Here is a 13,227-nt window from a genome sequence, read left to right on the forward strand (position 1 = left end):
CAAAATTGTCAGGGTCTTTATCTCCAGTGACCAGAACACACATCCAGCAATTCTCCTAGCTAGAACAAAGGCACTCTTTCTGTCTGCAAGTGAATGCCTCACAATAAAAATGAATTGTCAAATTAAGCTGTTGATTAATTCAGGGCTATTTCTATCCAATGATCCTGAAATAATACTATTAAAGCAGAAAAGTTTTTTTTTTCTTTTCTTAGTTGATTGTTCAATAGACTTTAAGCAAGAAATTGTTAATTTCTAGCAATTTGCCTTCAAACTCAATGTAGAATTTAGAGTCCATAAAATCCATGAGTCGTCTGTGATTATAATATGAAGATTTAGACAATTTATTTGACTAATTACCTATTTTTTGTGCTGACTTGAGTTTGGCTCTAAAAGAGAAAAATGTACATCAAGAAAAAGTTAGAGCTTTAAAGCAGTGAACAATGCAATTTTCATTACGTTATATCCTACCCTCATTAACACATTCCACAATTTTTCTGTGCAAATTCTATATCTAAAATATACTTCCTACCCTATTTCATTATTCTTTATCTTCAATTACCTTTTAGAATAAAACACATTTTTTCCTAAAGGACGAGAAAGGGAAAAAAACCTCCCCTCTCACCTTGTTATTTATTTTTCAACCCTGAGGAATATAAAAGCCTATTTAAACACAAAATGATACAGCACTGGTTTGTATAGCCTTATACATTGTTCCTACATCAGGTAACTGCTTGTTCAGACTATCCCTGCATGGACCAGGTGTCCTGCCTCTGGACTCCAGAGTGTCCCGGAGGCTGGATATCTATGGAGTGAGAATAAATCATCACCATGAATAACTGATAACTAACATCACTAAGTGATCTTTCTGCTGCAGGCAAGAGAAATTTCAAAAAAACAACTCTGCTTGTTTCCCAGGTACCTGACTTGAATGCCCGCAGAAAGATCCAGATTCAAGTTCTCTACATCTGTCCTGCTCACAAACTGCAAACTGTGCTGAGAAAACACTTGACCCTGCTGTTCCTCATCATTCACACTTCCACTTGTTACTGCCATTCACTTCTGCTGCATTAGCATCATCATTCCTTTTCAAACACCAGAAATTAGAATTAGTCAAAAAATTGCATAGAAATGAGGAGATATTTCACACCTCAGCTCCACAAAGGATTTCTACTCAAGACAACCATTCATTGTCCAAACCAGACACAGAGTTGCTCAAACCTTGTTCCCTCTGTACCAGCTGCTGTGCTGACCTCAGTATTTTATGGGACTTTCTGTAAGAAATGGAGATTTCTCTGCCAGGGCTTTGACATTACCCAAAACAGACTAAAGAATGATAGAGCTTAGAAATCTGTACAAGGCACAAAAATTATTCGGTTTCCAACAGGGTCCAAGGTCCCACAATCTCAGGTGCTAGACATCACATGCTTTTTAAAAAAACAAAAATGTCTTATCTCAAATGCTTACCGTCTTTTTATGAAAGAGAAAAATTGAGCAAAAGAACGGAACTAGGGGGTACTTAATGTGTCAAGCAGGAATGAGACAAAACTCATTTGCTCTCACTCACTCCCCGTTATTGTTAATTGCATGAATCATTTACTAAAACCTTCAATATGCTGTGCTCTGTAAAAACTGATACCCATCCATTAAGGAAGATGTGACTACAATCAAAAATATTGCACCAAGCTAGGTTTGAATTTTAAACTTTTTTTTTTGGTTGTTAATTTATTCTAAAATCAACCAGACAGGTATCACTATATGCTGTAAATTTCAACTACTGGGGTACTGTTGACTACAGATTAGCAGCAGCTTCTGCCTCAGCCAGGCAATACTTTTGCAAAAATGAAAATGGCAAGCATGCATTTTTACTTGTAGTTGATTTCCCAACAAACTGCAGCACTGGATTCTTTCTCATTTTTTCAAAGATTTTCAATTACATCAATTCCTACTGACACACAGAAGATCTGCAATGTGTCTTGCATGACTCCATTTTTTGAAAGCACCTGACTCTGAATTATTTTATCGCACTTGTAGTCTGAGCTTGCTCAGCAAAATAGCAGCACTAGACCAGAGGATTAACATTGCACCAAAGTGCTCAGCATCTAACAGGGCAGTTAACAGGGTAGAATATTAGTGGTGTGTCAGGCTTTTCATATGAAGAGTAAGGAAAATTTTCTCCAGACTTTCACAAAGCATGAAATTCAACACAGAGGTGACCCTTGGCTTAGTTATTGAAGGTTGCAAACCTGGCTTGTCCTAAATCAGCTATAAATGCCTGCTTATGCTGAAAGGAAATGGTCTGTGTGGGAAAATGAGCATTTTATGTATTTCCTTCAGAGGAAATCAATAAGTCTCTAATTTCCTTGACACAGAATTAGATGCTTAGTGCCTTAAAACTGCTATATAAAGTAAATAAACCTACCATCTTGTTCTGCATACTTCTATTTATGCAAACAGCTCCCTCCACCTCCTGAGCATTACTATTTTTAGCTTACAATTGTTAACGTGATTACATGTAAAAACATTGAAATGATGCATTCAAGTTACACTTCTAAGTGATAAACAATGATTGGAGGAATATCCTTAGTAGTGTTTCCTGAGTTCTGCAATTCTCTGGTTTTGGCTTCAGAGTATATTCAGCCCATGATAGCCCCCTGATATATCTCAGTCCTTAAAGTAATTAAAAGAAATTATTGTAAAGCATGAAAAATTAGCTCATGACTTTCCTTCAGCTGAAGCCAGAGTAAGGTATATACTGGACCCCAACAGAGAGGCCAGTTCAGGCCCTTTCCTGGGATTATGCATTATTCTTGTTCTTGCCCTGGGACAGCAAAATGCAGGTGACAAACCACCTCAAAGCCACAGGCATTGTAGGATGCCATGCTGTGATATCTTCCTGCCAACAACACTCCAGCAGCATTGAGTAGGCAATTACTGATTCAAAATTTGCATTCCTGTAGCCTTGGCTCACTGGCCAGACGCTGGCAAAGCTTCTGAAGCAGGACAGTGCCCAGGCTAGTTTCAAGGGCACATGAGCAAAGTATTAGTTGCTTTACTCACAGCACTTAGGACAGAAGATATTTTTTTTCTGGGCTTGATCCATTGCAATTTTACTACTTGTGTAAAGTCCTTTGTAAAACTATTTTAATGAGAAGGAATGAAAACACTTCCACAATTTAACCAGATTTACTTATAACACTGAAACTGCAAAGATAGAATTTGTGCTCATAATAGTTAATCAACATCAATTTTTCATTTTAAAAAGCAGCTTTAAACTATTAACCACATCAAAGAATAGGCTATAAAATCACTAACCATGCATATACAAACACAGATGCCTCAAGATTTAAAATGCCATTTCTGACTTGGGAAATCTGCTCAGGCAAATTTAAAAGCATCTTTGTTGGAAATTCAGAGGGAGAACATTAGGTTTAGGATGGACATTATGAAGTTCTTCACAGAAAGAATAATTGGGCATTGAAATGGGCTGCCTACAGAGGTAGTGGGGTCACCATTGCTGGTGGGAGATGTTTAAAAAAAGACTGGATGTGACACTCAGTCCCATGATCTGGCTGACAAAGTGGAGGTAGGTCACAGGTTGGACTTGATGATCTCCAAGGTCTTTTCTAACCTAACTGATTCTGTGAATATCTATCTGTCTATCTATCTCTGAGAGATGGTTATTACTGTAAAAAAATGTAAGATTACCTAAAGTTATAGGCTGCCTATTTTTTTTTTTTTTTGTCAGCAATAGATGTGGTGTATTTTTCCTCTCTTACAGCTCAAGGGCATCACTGTAATGGTAGAAGAGTAGAGACCTTCTCTCCCAGGATCTCATGGCTAGCAGACGTCACACCATGAAGGAGGAGGAATGTCAAGATTAAAAGGTCTGTGGCAGTAAAGGACACTTAGTTTCATTAAAATGCCATCAACAGGGAGTTTTGTAGCAAAAGATGTACTTCCCTCTTCTGACAGTTCTACCAGCCCTGGAATGTCAACCACAGCTATCAAGCTGAACCCTCACTATGCTCAAGACAAGGAAGATGAAAATTGAAGCTCTCAAATACCTTACATATACAGCCAACATTTTTCTCAATATCAGAGGATGAAAATACTGGATTTTATGTAGTCTTTTAAAATATTTAGGTGTTGACATGTAATACAACTATATCAGAGGGCTGTTGAGTTTGCAGTGTCAAGTGCCTAAGCAGTGCCAGGTTTAAGGCTGCATCTGTGAAATACACTCAGCACTTCTGTGCTTATGCAACGTGATATGAGTATTAATTTCAGACCACACAGAAAATTTTATCCTCAGTGTGCATTTAGGATAGACACTTCCATGATAAGCATCAGCTCCACCTGGCCTCTGCCCAGTCTCTGTGCACAGGAAAAGCCATACAGAAACACACATTGAAACTGCATGAAGACAAAGGTTGGTCTCGGGATCAAAGAATTTGGGTTTTAATTTGAGGTACTCAACTGCATACCCTCCTCTGCTTTCTATGCTGCTAAGGAAGGGACTTCAGAGGGAGTATTTCACTGTCCAAGCACCCAGCAGACAACACCAAAGTTATGGTACTCACAGCTGCAGTCAGTGACCACTGAAGCCTTATTTTGATTATATAAAATGCTATAATGTGATAAAGACATGAAAAAAATCATGCCCTTGATGTTTCACATTCAGGACCCTAAGCTAATGAACATTTCTCCTTTTACATCAAAAACCTCAGCTCCATATTTACGAAGTAATAAGAACAGATGACACCAAAAACAGAAATAACATCTCATATGATAGTTTCCATGAAGGATAATTATTTGCCATTTAGACATTAGCAGAAGTTTTGGTGATTGCAATAAAAATACAAATATCAGGAAATATTTGGTTTTTGTTTGGAGCCTGGTTTGGATCATAGACAGAATGAAATATTTCACATGGAAAATAAAAATAAACCAAGGTAACTCAGGGAAAACACCGCATGTGAACATATGACTGAAGTCTCCAGGATATCGCATAATACAGCCAACCAATATTCCAGCATTTAATAATTCTTAAATGCTCAAAGCTGCCTCCTCCCACAGTATTCAGTTAAATAAAACTAGTAGTGCTAGTATGCAAGAGTACAAAGCCATACCCAAGGTTTAAAACTGATTGACAGGCTTACAGATGTTTCTAAAAGTGCAGTTCAAAAGATGTAAGTGCTGACAGCGTGGCCTCAGAACACATTTTCCCCTGGACTCCGTTCAGCAAACACGACATATGCTTGACAACAGTGAATGAGAAACACACCAATTGCAAGTTACTTAGCCTGGAGCGCACTGCAATCAGAGCACATCAAAAACTAACCAGGGGTCATGGTATGCCCTGGAAACAAACAACTGGAATTTTTAAACAGGCAGCGACAAGCTGCAACGTTATCAAAGTTATTTAGCAAATATCCTAAATATTTCTCCACTCTCTGTAACAATATGATTTTGTCTTTAAAAAAGCTTTTATTTTAAAATAAAACCTTTCAGTTTTTAAAAAATTCTTTGAGGTCACTTACTTGTTTTAGAAACTAGAAGACTGAAAGTTTTTTTCTTTACCTTGTGCATTTGAATGTAACTTATTTAGAATTATCTGTTAAAATTAAAATTTTCACTTCCACTATATTGTCACTCTGGGAAAACAGGCTAGCCTGGGATGGGCAGGGTACTGGCACAGGTTTCAGGAGTCCTGGGTTGAACTAAGACATTCCTGTGTGATCTTGAGTGAGGCACTTAAATTTTTGACCATGAACAAGTTCCTGTGCAGTAATTGCCATGCTATCACATGATAGCTGAAAGCATGTAGAAATTCCCAAATGCAGTTTCTTTCATCACAACCTGATTCTGAAGCAAAATGCCATAAAGAAAACAAAACACCAACCAAAAAAAAAAAAAAACAAAAAACAAAAAAAAAAAAAAAAAAAAAAAAAAAAAAAAAAAAAAACAAAAACAAAAAAACTCACCAAGCCCCACAAAAACCCACCAAACCCCACCAAACCCCAGTGGATATGTGCCACATCCATCTCTCTTCTTTCTTCCCTTGTCCCTCCTGGAACTGGAAGGGAGTACATGTCCTGAACCTATTTCCCTTCTCAACTTAGAAGGAGAGGTGATACCCTTCAGCAACCAACCTCACACAAGGAGAATCAGGACAAGCACAGACCTATTATGCCTCCTCACTGCAACATATATTAAATTTCAATTCAAGCAGTGTATCTTGAAAGGTAAGAAAGTGGCTTAACAACATTGAAATCTGAGCTCCCACTTCTGCATTGTCATGTCACCTTTAACACCCATTGCATTGTTTCAGAAACAATTCATAGAAAGTTTTGGCTGCTGTTGCAAAGAATAGTGACCTGCACAAGTGCTGCTGAAGTACCACAATTCTGTGGTCTGAGTTCATATTTGCATTAAGGCTCAAAACTTTAAGCAAAAAACAAACACCAGTATGTGAGTGGGACACCTGGACACAGTCTGGAAGAGCAGGTAAAGAACAGAAGGAGCAGACAGAGAAATGCTGCAGGCAGAATGGAGCAGAGCTTGGAAGACGGTCAAAGGATAGGAGGTCCAGCAAGAAGCAGAAGCACAAAGTGCAGAATTGTAAGAAATAAGATCAGACACAGAAGCTGAAATATAAGAGGCAGAATTAAAACCGCAGGAAGAGAGTTACCTGAATGCTGATCTTACTGAGCTTTACAGGAAGCAACTGGATAATTTAGACCTAAATTTTGTCACAAAACTTGCGGTATATTAACATAATGTACTGATCACAAAACAATTGAGTCATGTTAGTTTTTAGGTAAAAAAAGGAAAATAAAGTTGTATTTTTCTTACGTAAGAATGCATATATTTTTGCAGAACTATTCCAGGTGACAATAGTGCAATGAGAAGTTGCAGTAACAACTTCATCATGGGTCACTGAGTACTGATGGAAACTTGTTTGTATAATCAGAATTGTACCATAATATATTAATCTGAATAATTCAGCGTCTATTATTATTAGAAATATAAACTAAATAAACCTCATGAAGCATGCTGAAGTAGAAAGCTATCCAATCATTTGCCAAGGCATCTCTGAAATCCAAATCACAAATCCCACATTTTAAAGGAAATTAGGGAAATTCTGTCTATGGCTCAACAGCAATTTCACTATGATCAGTTAGAAAGAACTTCTTATGTGTAGGCTTATCTGGTGGTTATCATAAAGAGACAGAGAATAAAACAACTATTAGCAGTACTCAGCATCATTCAAAACAAAAATAAGTCTGTGGGTAGAAACTTGACTACCCTGCATTTAATTTAAATGGGATCAGGAATTTTCACCAGTCTGGAAGAGTTCGTTTAAATGGCATAGGCTAGAAAATCAAATGCTGCAGATGTTCCTCTGGGAACAAAGGACAAGAAGAAATTAGAAGAAATAATACTTCTCCTTCCCCTGAGGGCAGAGGAGCATTTAGCTTAATTCATTTTCTCCCCCTCATCTAAAATAAAGATTTTTTTATGACAATAACCTCAAAAACACTAAACATAAACCAAAGCAGCAATGTCTGCATGAAACTGCAGAGAGTTTGAAATAACTCAGACCAGTATGACCTGCTTAATTCTTCTTTGCTATGGTTCTTTGATCTCAGATTCCACAGCTACAAAATATATTATATTCCTGCTAGATTAAGGAAAAGAGTATTCATGTTAACAAGGCTGACACTTTACTTGACTCTTTAGTCCCAGCCCTTTTGTCCTGCCAAACCTGTTTGTCGTTGCCTTTTGTTCTCGATTTTTCTATGCATCCTTCACAATATATTGGGACTGCAGACCAAGCTCTTAGAAAACACTGTCTTTAGAAAGAACAGTATTTGCATTTCCCCAGGCACTGAATCAGAGCAGTGCTCTGCCTAGATGAAACTCAGCACAGGATGGCAACTAGCATGGTTATAACCCTCCCCACCCCCCAATGCAAAAGAAAACCAAAACTAAGGAAAATATGATGGCAAATCAATATGTAAAAAGGCAAAAAAGTACATACCAGGGGAAAATAGTGGAGAGAGAGTGACACAGAGAACAAACAAGAAAAGAATTGAATTGAGGCTGGGGGATAGATGAACAACGTGTACAGAGGTTTTATGTCTACCAGGATACACAGACAAATACCAATGGACTTCAAAAAGCTCTGGATTTTAACTGACACTTTACAGGGAGTGGTTTCCCAAGAAGTATCAAGCCCATTTAGAAAAAGTCTCCAGTGGTCTAATACATCATGTATAAAGTATTATGCTTAATTTTAGTGTAAAACCAGTTTCTTCAAAGAAAATTATCTGAAATGGGAATATATCTCCTGCTGATCCAAAACAGCAAATCACCAAGCCAGCTAATCACCAGCTTTTCCATACAGCAAACTGGCTCAGAGGAGATTCTGTCTTTCTCTTCTCAAGTGATTTTGCTAATTAACTGCTTCATGCAGAAATGAAGGGATGTGGAAAAATTTTTCTACATTTGAAGGCTGTAAGCACTATATAAAATAGGAAATTATGTCAATACTGCAGGGGGTTGAAACAAGAACAAATGGTCAAAGGTAGAAAAGCTGTTTTGATGCAGGCTCTATTTTAATAACCTCCCAGCACTAGTGACATAAACCCTATAGATAAATTATACAGAAGCCTACTCTTCCTAGCTTCATATTAAACAGCAATTATTTTCTAAAGAAGATTAGGACATCTCTTTTAGACATATTTCCAATCACCCTCGGGAAGTGCAAACTTTTGGTATTCTTCCTCTGTAGAGAGCACGAGAAACTCATCTCCCATGATCATCATCAATACCTACATAATCCTGGAATCTTAGAACTCACTTATGTCCAGAGAATGCATTCAGAAGATTTAATTTGTTTATCTTTTAAAAAATACTTATCTATGGTAGTATGGGCTTTTGAGGGACCAAGTTGTCCAAAATTCACGGACAGCAAGCCTCCCTTTGGACAATCGGATTGCAAATGCTGAATCTGGAAACCTCTGGATTTATGTTCAAAGCTCACCATTTGGTGGGAACTAGACTTCTCTCAGAGCTGAATTTAGAGGCCAGACTGCTGTAACTATTCCTGAAGTCATAAAGGGAAACTGTTTTGAAGGACTGGTCTTGTAGCATTATTAGTATCTACACACAGCTCTTAGAAATGTGAGGCTTTTCTGAAAACATTCTCTCAGATCTGTGCTTTCCTAGAGTAAAGCCCATGCAAATGCAAAGAGCTGCACACCATTAGCTCCCTTATTTGGGGATCTAATTGCAGCTTTAGTGATATTCATCCTGCTCAGGGTGTTTTTCATGACGATTAAAACACTTGCATTGCCTGCTCCAGTGCCAAGATCCCTTCTACTAGAATACTGAAGAACTAACCCATAACTCCTAACAAAACTTTTATTTGTCCTTACAATGAGAAGTTCTCGATTCTAATAGATTCCAATCTCGATTCCAATTTCACATTACCAGAATGCGAACACCTAATATTGGTCAAGTCAAACAGGCCTAGTGCTGCTCCATTGTTACCACATTGAGACTGGAATAACATAATTGCGACTTCTGCTATGCAGGAGAAAGTTCTGTAACACACAGAACACCTCTCACTTTATTGTCCAGCATTTTCTATGCAGAAGTTACATAAGAACAAACCTGCACGACATGAAGTGAAAGACCGTTGTTTCCATGAAGCATCAGACAGATCTACACAAAGCACTATGCACTTGTACAAAAGCAGAAAATGCAATCCCCTCCCGAGATATGACAGGCACAGGATGCAAGCACCTATTAAGAAGGCAGGATATGCACAGGAGACACAGAACATATATAACAATGTCTGAAAGCTAATCCTTCCCCAATGACATAGAGAAAGCATGTAGCACACACACACACCCTGCCTAGTACTTCCCCAAAGCACTAAACTTCTGACAGATTATGCAGCACAGTGTTCACACACAGGATTTCCAGACTTTCATAAAGTGCAAAAGTAGCAACTGCACTGAAGAGAGCTCACACATTAAAGCTGCAAAACATATAGAGAAAGGTTTGTAATACCTGCATCATTAGAGTTACAAAGTCCTTGAAATCATCCTGGACAAAATCTGCAGACCAAGTGGGATAATATGTCCAGGAACACCTTTAAAGTTAGCCCTTTGAAAAAGGGTGAAAGCCTAGAAGGTGCAATCAGCTTTTGATTATGCATGTGGAGTCATTAATGGGTCAGGATGGATGAAGAAACAGTCAGGTTAAAGCATAACTGTTACAGCACTCTGTTACCAGCCAGAGTGCTGCCTGGTACTGATGACTTCAGCCCTGCAACATGCATATCTCAGTATTACTTTCCAGTCTGGGGCAGAGAGGGAAGTTGGAGCATGGCTAATTCACTGTCTGAATTCTTCAGCCATTGATAATCAATAGCTGTCTGCGTAAGTTTTGTCAGAAAGGATATGAGCAGATGGAAAGCATAAAATTACTGAAGCAGTATGGAGAAATGACTGAGCTTTCTGTAAAAACATACCATTTTATATTCCCAACATAAATGTATATTTTTTGAGTATTTGTGGAGTAAAAAGCTTTAAAAAACTTGCTTCTATAGACAAGTAGATGAAGAATGCATATTGATCATATACAAGAATAAGAAATGCAATGACTTCATCAGACCATTGGGTGATTTTGGCTGGCTAAGGAACAGAGCTTTTTTTTTTTTTTTTTTCTTTCCCTGCAGTTGTTTTCTATGCAGTCTTCAGCCACCCTGCAAAGGAATTAACATGACACCACGCTGTGAAACAAGGAAGTACTATGCATGCATTCCCTATTAGAGCATTCATAGAATTCCCAAGAAATGAACAGCACATCTACCTACTTGAATTTCACGTAATTTGGGGAATTTCACTCTTCTCTATACCTCTCAAGATTGTTCCAGAGGATTGCGTCTTTATTTTTCAAGCCTTTAGCCTGCAACAAGATGTGCTGGCAAGGATTTTAGATGCATAGACTTCTCTGTTGCAGTACACAGATGTTAGGTTCCAAATGCAAACATCCCATTGCAAGCTCATATAGTTTAAACTGAAAAAAATATTTCAGGATCATTTTCCTCTCTTCCTTTTGCCTCAAGGTTATTGAAACAGCACATTACATTTTATTCTTTGGCTTTTAAACTTTTATTGGAAAAAACAGATATGATTATGCACTTATGTTCAAAATTAGATTTTACAAGATTATTTTACTTAAACATTAGTAATTTTTGAGTGACAACCACACTTCTGATAAATTATTGGTTAGGAATGTAGATTATTTTAGGGCATAGGAATATCTGAATTTACAACAATATTTTAAAACATAATAGCATGCAGTTCTGTAATTAACTGGAAGGTCTTCAGGATATTTTAAGTGGCACATGTTTTTTGCAAAACCTCTTGTTTTTTAGGTTTACAATAATTTTATATGGAGAAAATGGTAAAAATCTCCAAGTTCAAATGCATGCACAAAATTACTTTTTACATTTAATCAAGAAAAGCCTAAGCCTAATTCCTCCAAGGCAATATCACAACCTGCAGGTTGTGCAGGGTCTCAGGACTGCTTCTGTGTGTGTGTTACCAGGAGACCTGCATACCTTCCACAGCAAAAAGTTTCCTTGCTGCTGTCATAGTGCCAGCACTCTCTTAAGCTGGAAGAGAACAAACTCAGGCACCTTCATTAGTAATATAAAAGAGTTAAGTAACACACAGACCACTCATAGTGCCAAAGTCTTTCTGTAGTAGACAGTGGGGAAGGCTGCTCTAGAGGTAAATGTTTTTAGGCAGCTCCTTGAGCTGCCTAAAACTGGCCTGTTCCCTACCAGAGTAGGAGGTTTGCAGCATGTCCTCACTGCATCAGTGAGAAGGGAAACCAGGCTCAGGATCAACTGCACCAGTGGGTTCTACATGATGCCAAAACACAAGATCTGATGGGGAAGATGACTCAGAGCACTGAGATCTGTGTTATGTGCTGGCCATTGCTGCTTGTTCTGAGGGCAATGCAGCAGGTACCTCACTGCACCATGAAGTCCTCTACCTGAAGATCTGGGTAAGCCTCCTCCTTCTCCCAGTGCCTCTTGCCTAACCTGGGCTTCCCCCTCCCCCACCGCACACATACATGCTTATCAATACAACGGGACATTACACCCAAGCACAGAAAAGAAATTAAGGGTGTTGAAAACAACAACAGTGTTCTAAAGTTGTTACTCATTAGGGAGGGAAAAGGAGGTACACAGACTCTGTTCAACTAATCAGCTCGTGTGAAGCAAAACTCTCTGAAATACAGGCTAAATCAGGAACAAAATTGTTTTATTAAGTCACAATGTAAGCTACATTAAACCAAGAAAAAAAAATCCCAGACACCAGCATATCTCTTGTTAAACCCAGAAAAGGCAATGCAGAGACAGAATAAAAGCTTTATTCTTGTCCTACCTCAGTAAAACAAAGGTATAAGAACACATCTCCTCTTTGCTCTGCTTGAAGTCAGACCACCTTGCGACAAGTTTGTGCCAGTGTTATATCTATCCCTTCAGTGGACCTTTGAAGATGTAGCAGAGTCTTTATTATTCCTGCAGTCTGTAAGGGCTGTGCATTAGTCAACCCACATAATGAATCCACAGCATGAAACACATTTAAGTTAAAAGGAATACTTTTGTAGTTTTCTCATACCAAAAGCAAAGGAAAACATCTATCTAGCAGAAACTGCACATTTGCTTTACTTTAAATCTCATGCAACAAACTACAAAAGAAAAAACAAAAACCAAAAAACAAAACAACAAAAAAAAAAAAAAAAAAAAACTAAGGGCACAGTTAACTATGGTCTAAATAACAACCTTTCCTATTTATAAAATCAGAGCTGTTAAAATACCTTAGAGCACAAATTAAGCCAGAACTGATTTTCAGACATTTAAAAGCACTTTTTTTTTCTACTGCAGAGATGTAAAAGCACTTCAAAAAGCTAAGAATTTGCAACTATATAGGGATGAGGGTTATTAGGTTGCCTATTCTGTAACTTGTCCCAGCTAGTGTGCACTTGTAGAATGCAGAAGGTCCAACTTAAAACCACCTGATGACTTAAGCTTATCTAGACAATGCTGAAGGAGCCCATCTGTCCCATGCCAACGACAGCAAATACCGGTTCAAACCACATGTATGCTCACACTTGGACACTGAGGGGCTTCAG

General features: G+C 38.1%; 1 protein-coding gene across 3 annotated transcripts in view; it reads right to left on the bottom strand.

Moving 5' to 3' along the window:
* Positions 1 to 13,227, bottom strand: part of ANO4 (anoctamin 4) — a 199,291-nt gene that overhangs the window by 160,503 nt on the left and 25,561 nt on the right. The gene's annotated exons all lie outside the window — the stretch shown is intronic.

The sequence above is a fragment of the Anomalospiza imberbis genome, chromosome 5, assembly GCF_031753505.1.
Source record: "Anomalospiza imberbis isolate Cuckoo-Finch-1a 21T00152 chromosome 5, ASM3175350v1, whole genome shotgun sequence".
Lineage (NCBI taxonomy): Eukaryota > Metazoa > Chordata > Aves > Passeriformes > Viduidae > Anomalospiza > Anomalospiza imberbis.